The sequence below is a fragment of the Coptis chinensis genome, chromosome 1, assembly GCF_015680905.1.
Source record: "Coptis chinensis isolate HL-2020 chromosome 1, ASM1568090v1, whole genome shotgun sequence".
Taxonomy (NCBI): domain Eukaryota; kingdom Viridiplantae; phylum Streptophyta; class Magnoliopsida; order Ranunculales; family Ranunculaceae; genus Coptis; species Coptis chinensis.
The window spans coordinates 61,908,926-61,917,266 of NC_141456.1; positions in this window are offsets into that span (position 1 = coordinate 61,908,926).

Consider the following 8,341-nt stretch of genomic DNA (forward strand, 5'->3'; position numbering starts at 1 on the left):
CTACAGTTTTGATTCGAATTTTGATTTTTCAAGTTTTTCAGTGTTCTAACTTGTTATATACACTGAACACGCGTAAACAAGACGCTATTCATAAGCGAAGCAAGGACGCAATCAGGTATTCCTTTCTTCCACACCTCGCATCTCCTGTTAGAGGTTTATACTAGTATATCAGAATTGTTTGGAGTATTGATGGTTTAGCTAAATTTGGTCTTAGCCTTGTATGAGATTAAGGTCTGGTCGAACAAAAACACCGAACGTAATTACACAACAACGTCAACAAACAAGTCTATCTAGTATATCACCCACTACACCTCTAGCTACTATTTCATGCACACCACCTAACATAATGCCCGACGAAGGAGAGACTCTTCTCTCGGACTTTTATAAAGCCTTGAGCGATAGCCCCAAATCTTGCATCGTTCTAGCAGACCCTGTGGGGGATTTCCGAATCCCCCCAAATATTTTTAATTTGTTACCCGTTTTTCATGGATTAGCCTTATCAGCACATGCGTAGGATTGAACAAGTTCTAGACCATGAAAAACCTTATCAGCACATGCGTAGGATTGAACAAGTCCTAACAACATTCCACCATCCTACGGTTGGTGCGGAACAAATTAAACTAAGGGTATTCCCTTTCACCTTAGCCGATAAAGGCGTCTTGGTTAACGCCCCAAGCCTAATTCTCGTGGACTCGTGGGCTAAACTTGTTCAAATTGTTTATGGAACATTTTTACCCACCCCTAAAGACGAATGAGATGCTTTCCAAGATTCATTTCTATCGACAAAATCCTCATGAATCATTTTCAGAGGCTTGGAATCGTTTTACCGATCTCCTTATAGAGTGTCCACATCATAACTTAGCGAAAGACACGTTAGTTCGTGCCTTTTTCAAAGGACTTCTACACCACCATAAAGAAGTCCTAGACATAATGAATGGGGGTAGTTTCTTAAGCAAAGGAGCCTCGGAGGCTTATAAATTTTTAGAGGATCAAACTAAGTGAAATAACAACTGGGGGGGTAGTGACGATATTCACCGCTCCGCTAGTTCTTCTAATACAGTTAAGGCCACCGGTATGTTTGAAATTAAACACGATCCCGAGCTGAAAACTCTAATCGAATCACTCACTAAAAAGGTAGAGGCCATTTCTGTTCAACAAAAGCCTATCCCCGTCATGAACGTAAATTGAAATCCATGTAGTTTTCATTTGGAGCCCCGAAAGCATCCCGACTTCCACTGTCCTATAGCCTATGAACAGGCTTGTTCCATTAATAGTGAACCTAACGCCCCTTGGAGACAAAATCCCAACTTCGGTTGGAGAAATAACCAACACATTACACCTCCAGGGTACAATAATCAATATGTTAGGCCAACGCACAGTTTTAACCAAGCTCCACCACGACAAGGACAGGGTCAGGGTAATTTTAATAATTATAACAACCAAGTGCAACCTTGACAAGGTCAAGTACAAGGTCAAGGTAGTTATAATAATTATAATGCTAATAGAGGTATCGTTTCGGTAAATAATAATTATCAAAATCCACCCATAAATAATTCACGCGAAATAGTTCCAGTCACACCACCCATGACTACTACACCCACACAACCGGATCGTCTTGACACCTTCATACAAGTGAACCAAAAACTTTTCCAAACCATGGCTCAATCTAACTAACGGCTTCTACAAATCCGTTAATAATTTAACCCAACAGTTAGCCCAAGATAAATCCCAACCCAAAGGTGTGTTTCCGTGTCACGAAATACCTAATCCTAAAAACAAAACAAACACAAACCTTTGAGGTAACCAATAATACTAGTAATGAATATGAAAATGTAGGTGAGCTAAAGGCCATCACCACTCCGCTGGATTAAGAGTGGTTGATAACAAAGTAACTATGCCTATAGTTACCCCACCAAGAGCCCCTACACCTATTATTTTACTAGATACCGAAAAAGAAACTGAAGAGCCTACCATCGTAGAGGTACCGGTTAACAACAACCTAAGAAACAGAAAAGCCACGGTTAAACATCGGGTGATACCATTGCTAAATATAGACGAAACCACCGTTTCCACAAAAAATTAGCCGTGTTAACTAGGGATACTAATTATGAGGAGATTAGGGACGCGTTTTCAAGAATCTAACTATAAACCTTCCCTTCCTCGAAGCTATTAAAAAGCTACCACACCATGCTAAGTTTCTTAAGGAGTTATGTACTACTAGGCGTAAGACAAATATACCAAAAGACGCTTTTTAACGAATAATTCCCAACTCTATCGAACATAATGGAATTGTTAAGTACAAGGACCCCGGTAGATCCCATCAGACAATGCACCTTAGGAGATTCCTATACGACGACCGCGTTATTAGACCTGGGGGCTAGTGTTAACTTACTCCCATTTTATTTGTATAGACAAATAGGTCTAGACGAGATGCAACCCACGAAAATGACGTTGCAATTAGCGGATCAGTCTATTAAGTATCCTCAGGGTGTGGTCGAAAATGTTCTAGTAAAGTTCAGGATTTTTACTATCCGGCTGATTTTGTCATCCTCGATACAGAAGTCGTTAACGACTCTGTCCCGATCATCTTAGGGCGTCCTTTCCTGGCAACTGCCAATGTGCTCATTAATTGCCGCGATGGTTCAATGTCCATGTCTTTTGGCCATCTTGCTGTTGAAGTCAATGTTTTTAAAACAAAGACACAGTTACCCGATTTGTCTATGGATGGAGAGGTTAGCATGATCGAGAGCTTTGCTCGATATTATTTCAACAACACGTTCCCTGATAATTATATGCCCAAATTTCTTTCCTTTGGAAGTTCAGACTCCAACATTTCCATCCCTACACTAGTCGATACACATATTACGGATGAGGATGAGATAGATGACTTTCTCAAAGATGTAGAGGACTATCATAGTAACGAGGATATGACCAATCTAGATGAGCAATTCAATGAGTTTCTTAGAGCAGGTGATGATTCACCCTATCAAGAACTACTTTCCACAACATCCACCTCGACTTCCCTCCTTCCACCCTTTCAAAGGAATCTCGAGTTTGCACTCGATCCTTTTGTTTCTTCTGTCCTTCATAATTTTTTAAATCCACCTAGTAAACAAATACTTCAGAAGAACCAAGCATTTGACACCTTCATTTTCAGACTTGAAACAGGCCCTACACACACCATGAATGAGTTTCGTGCTAAACCCACATCCTCATTGTTTACATGCTTTCCTTCTACAACTTATCCATATTCTCCACAACCATTCACTTTTCCACACTTATTCACTAGAACACACTCTCGTTCAAAAATGAAAAAGAAGGTGCATGCTAGGTTACGTAATAGGGTTATCCGACTTCGCTTTCATTTCACTAGGTTGCGTCATAGGAAATCTTGGTGCTTGATTGTGTTTGGATATGTTTTCTGTGATATTTATTTATGGAATGATCCACAACTATTTCGGTTGTTGATATATGATAAACTGCATGCTCATACATATGTTTAGATAAAGTCTCGAGTATCTGACTATAAATGACTCAATTTTTTGTGTTTGGTGCATTCCTTTCATTTCCAGATATTGGTGAATGCACTATTAAGGTAACCGGGCCCTCCCTATGGAGTGTGTGGCTGTAAGTACCGGATCCTAAGTCCACGTTTAACATAATTCACGTTTTCCACTCTTGCATGTTTTCTCGGATTTTTTATTCATGTTTCTCTATGGGGTGAATTATGTCTTTCTTGCTTATTGTTTTTCCTTATAAAAGTAAAAAAAAATATTAAATAATAAACATAGTAATCTAGGAAGTCTCGGGAATCTGACTTTAAAATACCCACTGTTAAAAAACAAATTTTCTAAACTTTGTTGTAAAAAATTTGTTTGGGGGTGGGGTGTTCGTGTTTCCGTCCTAGAATGTTTTATGTCCCATTAGAGTTGCTTAGGCCGTTGAATTGTATTACGATTCGGGTTGACATAATCCATGAATTTAGAGTTCAGTCGTTCGCATAACGTACATCATGCACGTACTTCGAAGCGTTTTCCACTATCTTATATGTCATCCACGGTCATAATAGAGTGTTTTATGGATCATTAGATTGGAAATTCTCTCCTGATCATTTTCATATCTCATTCACAAAAATCAGACCGGTAACGAAGCGGCAATTTTGATTTGAAGTTTCGCGAAAAATCGAAAAATTCAAAAATTTCGAATTAGGCTTAGGCCCAACCCGCGCCCACCGGCAGCGCACCCGCGCCCTTACCTTTGCCCCAACAGTCGCGTCCATCTTCTCAAACTGCCATTATCAAACAAAACCAAAACTTAAAAACCTAAATCCAAAAATTAAACAAGAAACCAAAGTAAACCACGCCAACCATCAAAAATCCGCTACAAATCTTCTCAAAAACCAAACCCCCACCAAATCCACCAACTTACATCACCAAAACCCACGAAAATTTTAAAAAAATTTGTGAACTGTCACGCCACCACCACTGTTTGCTTCAGTCGGTCGATTCAATTTCCAACACCACATCCCATTTAAACCCCCACTACGTACATTCCAAACACTAAAATGGCTCAACAACGTCGAATTTTGCCGGAGCAAGTTTTTACTGGCGACTACTTCGCGCCGTTTTACGGTGACGAATTGATCAGTAGAGACTGGAATAGCTTGTGATACTCGACTGAAGCCTTTTACCACGAAGACTTAGTTCGCCGATTTTACAACACGAAGGAGGTAGAGGGGACTAGAATTTTTGTTATGGTGGCGAAGAGGAGGAAGGAGGTAACTACTGGGTTGTTGGCTAAGATTCTAGGCATTCCGCCTAGAATCCATCTGGATGTCATGTTGCAGGAGTCCCAATATAATGGGGTAGAACCATTGATGAACGTGACAGTTACCGAAGGGAACTACAATGCGAGATCGCGATTATGTTCGCCCGATCATCCATCGAGAACCAACCAAATGGGCCGCAGCTTTCGATGGATTGGTCTAACGCCTGGGGAAAGAAGGTCGGCGACATCGGTCCGAACTGCCTCCACATTTTATGGATACTCCAGGAGCAGAAATACGAGTTCTGTATCTTGGAGTTTTTGCTTAGCATGATTAGGGGAGTAGGGAAGTCTGTTGCACCTCTCCCTGTGTTGATAACCAAGATTATGCTGAAGTTGAGAGCAACTCAGGCGTCTGATAGGTCTTACATCACCCTGCACCGAAATCCTTGCATTTATAAGGAGTGTGTCCAACGAGTTTGGCGGTTGCCTGAGGATAGGATAGAGGACGAGGAGGATGGTGGAAATGAGAATGCCGAGGAGGATGGGGGAAATGAGAATGCCTCGGAGGATGAGGAGGACTTGACTTGTTTTGATGCGAATGCCCTGGAGCGGTGTTGGTCAGATGCAGAACGCATGGCCGTAATTCATCGCGGGCATCGTTTCACTCAACACTATCTGCGAAGACCTCCGGACTCGACAGGCTACTATCCATCATAACCGAGATCCTTACCCAAAAGAGAGGACGAGCGGTGGGAATAGATGAGGGCCGAGCTAGAAGCCGGCGCCGATTCGGGCCGACATGCTTGCACGATTCCCACCTCACGGGGATTCTCCTTCCGAGGACACACTATCGAGGCACGAGCGCCGCCGAAAAGGCGAATGGTGCTGGCCCATCGGAGCTCGGGGAGCCATCTCCGGACAGTGTGCCCTCCGCTACCCCGATCGGAGTGGTTAGGGATAGTATCGTTTGATGTTTCTATTTTTATTTGTAGTTTCATTATTGCCATTTATTTTAATGTAAGTTTTATTTTCGTAATTTTAAGTTTGTAGTGAAATGTACTTCGAATGAAAATTTTAATAAAATGAGGTTATTTTCATTGTGCGTGGTTGTTTAATATTGATCCCACCTTCCCAAATTGTTTGGGGGTGGTGTTATCTATTCCAAAGATGATTTTTATATGACCCTCGTCTTAGAATTTTTTGCGGAGTCAAGGTGAAAATATGGCCGTTTAGGCATATCTATGAATAAGTATCATGGTAGGATGAAATATCGATTAAATAGGTAGATTCTATCATAAATTCATCCTAAAAGATACTAGGTTTGTTTTAGAATCAAGAAAATGAGTTGTTTCCGTTTTCGGGTTTGGAAATCTTGGTATTTTCGGAAACTGCCGTAAAAACCTTTTGGCAACTTCCCGATCCGTTTTAGCAACTTAAAACCTATATAACCTTCATACATTCTACACTCATAACTCATACTATACCTAACCTCCATCACTCACCTTTCACTCCCACGATTCCAACGTTTCGTCTCAATTTCCGATTTTCAGCACCTCCGAGCGCGCCTGTGCCCAAGAGGAGTGCACTCGCGCTCTGTAATTTTTTCAGATTTTTTTGTTAGAGCGCACTCGCGCCCAAGGTGAGCGCGACCCACGCTCAAACACTGGAATTCCAAAATCTTCTTGAAGGCCAAGGCTTCAAGCAGAGCGCTCGCATACGACTTCCGTGGACCAGAAAAATTCCAGTTTTTCTGCGGGGTGTTCCTGGGTCATTCGCAGCTATTTCAGAGCATAATTTTGAGATGACATCTCCTACATTGATACCGGAACAGTCTTTCGAAGATTTGTTCCAAAGCACTACTTACGGTGCTTGGTTTCGCGAAGCGATCACATATGTAGGCTGGGAACCGCTTATGGTAAGATCTGATGCACTTTATTCTCCAACACTAGCATCTTATTTTTACGATAACTGCATTTTCTTTGAAAGACCAGATGTTCTCCATCAACATTGATAATGAACCAATGGAAATTACCAGGTTCTTGCTAGCATTTGTTCTTGGACTTGCTATGCCCGCTGAAATACAAGACCCATGGTGCTATTGGGTAGATAATATGTATGTCTACACTTATGAGTTTTTGCATGAGTCCTATGGGGCAGACATTTTCCGTATCGAGGACCAAGGGGACTATAACGTCGCCTTTGGTAGCCTGTCCATGAACATAGGAACTGTTATGTTTTGGATCATGCTAAACATTTTAGGGGAATGTCATTTTTCTTCTGTTAATGATGCCACTTGCAGCGTCTTCCTTGCTTTAGCCACGGGACGTATGTGTCATGACCTTCCCCGAACCTTGATGTATAGTTTAGCTCGATCCTATAGCATGAGGCATAAGTACCTTCTTATGCCTGTTCTAATTTCCCGTATTATGCTATGTTTCTTTCCTGTTTTTTGTACACGTTTCACAGATTGGATTACGATCGACACTGCACGACCCACCAATAGTATTATTCGATCTTTCCGTGCAATGACTTGGCAAGGGTGGAGGATACAACCTCATCAGGTTGCACCCTACACCCGTCGGACGCAATCAAGTGGCTCTTAATAGGTTAGCAATAATAGATGATAAATGGCGGGAAGCCTGGCAAATTATCATGGCATGGCAGGACGCAAAGGAACCTCACTTCTTTATGGAAGAAGAGGATGAGGAAGATGACGAGTAAACGCTGGAGTGGAGGTAAGTTTTTAGTTTCAGTTAGTGTCTGCTTATGTCCCAAGCAATTTAATTATGTTAACCCCATAATGGGTGGAACTCTTATAGAGTTGAGTCAGTTTTATTTCCTATATTAGTACGTTCTAACCTTGTTTTGCAGATGTTCCTAAATTTCACGCGATTCAATGGTATTTTTCCTACCGTCTTTATTTAAAATGCTTTGAGGACAAAGCATGTTTCTTGTTTGGGGGGGGGGGGCATAGAAACACGTGTAATTAAGGCATCTGTTAGGATATAGATAGAGATAATATGCATTTGTTTTCTAGTTAAAATTTCAAAAAATCAAAAATATAAATAAATAAGTTCATGCTATACACTTAGGAATATTGGTATTGTTTTCCTTCTCTATGCTCTTAATAATCTAGAAGTCTCACGTAGATTTTGCATTAGAATAATTTTTAGAAACTTAGGTTAATATATAGGTAATAATCTTTGCATCTATCTATAAATATATTACATGAGTATCGATGATTGTTAGCGTATAAGTTTATGAAATCTAGGCTAGAGTACTTATTCTACAAATCCTGCGGAGAATATAGCCTAAAGCCTTATATGAGCTAAACATTTGAGAAATGACACAAGGGAGAAGTAAAATCCGGATAGAGAAATCACACGTCCACTTGCTTGATCACTATGCCATATCCTAAGCGAGAATTTAGGCCCTCTCTGGATCGATATAGCCAGAAATTCAAACCTATGAATTATTTTCCGCTAAGTAAGCCCCTCGAGCCTTTCTTTAGCCTTTCATAAACCACAAATCCTTTACCCTGTTACAAAACAAAACAAAATAAAAAATTCAACCT